The sequence below is a fragment of the Eurypyga helias genome, unplaced genomic scaffold (assembly GCF_000690775.1).
Source record: "Eurypyga helias isolate BGI_N326 unplaced genomic scaffold, ASM69077v1 scaffold21744, whole genome shotgun sequence".
Lineage (NCBI taxonomy): Eukaryota > Metazoa > Chordata > Aves > Eurypygiformes > Eurypygidae > Eurypyga > Eurypyga helias.
In genome coordinates, this window is record NW_010247183.1 from 898 (window position 1) to 1,551 (window position 654).

Sequence of the window (654 nt, forward strand, 5' to 3'; positions counted from 1 at the left end):
CCAGCTCAGCACAGCGACGGGGCCGGTGGCAGGGGACAGGGCTTCTCCCACAGGAGAAGACCCTCCCCACATCACTCACTACCCCCAAGCCCACCAGCCAGGAACAGCCCCCCTCCAGAAGCTGTCAAGAGCCCACTGCCCTGCTCCTGCCCTGCCCGGGACATGCTCACACAGACACCTGGGGATGGATGGCAGCATGGGCCTGTGCCCAGAGGTCCCATTTGGCACCTGCAGCACGTCCCCTCCTATAATCCCCAGCAGGCATCCCACCTTCTCCCACCACCGTGCTCTGCCAGGCCCTGGGGAGCTGGGTTAGAGGCACCTGCCACAGAGTCCCACCAGCCCCCTCACCCCCTTCAATCAGCACCCACACACAACCCCAACCCTGTACATAAACAGAAGCAGGAGCACAGCCCAGGCAAAAATGTGCGACTGCAAGCTGCTATTTCCCCGCTTTGGAGCCATGCAGGGGACTTCCCACCTCCATCCTGAGATCTGGGCTTCTCTGCATGTGCTTCACACGCATCAGAAGAAGCGATTGCCCATCAGTGATGGAGATGCCCATGCAGCATCCAGCAGCAGGGGCCATAAGTAGCCCCCGCAGCCCTTCCTGCTCCTCCACTCGACCTGGAGCAGCATCTCCTGGCCGGCACC

General features: G+C 62.2%; 1 protein-coding gene across 1 annotated transcript in view; it reads right to left on the minus strand.

The window, feature by feature from the left end:
* LOC104508904 (sushi, nidogen and EGF-like domain-containing protein 1) overlaps positions 1-654 on the minus strand; it is a gene marked incomplete at both ends in the record, with an annotated part of 12,734 nt that overhangs the window by 855 nt on the left and 11,225 nt on the right.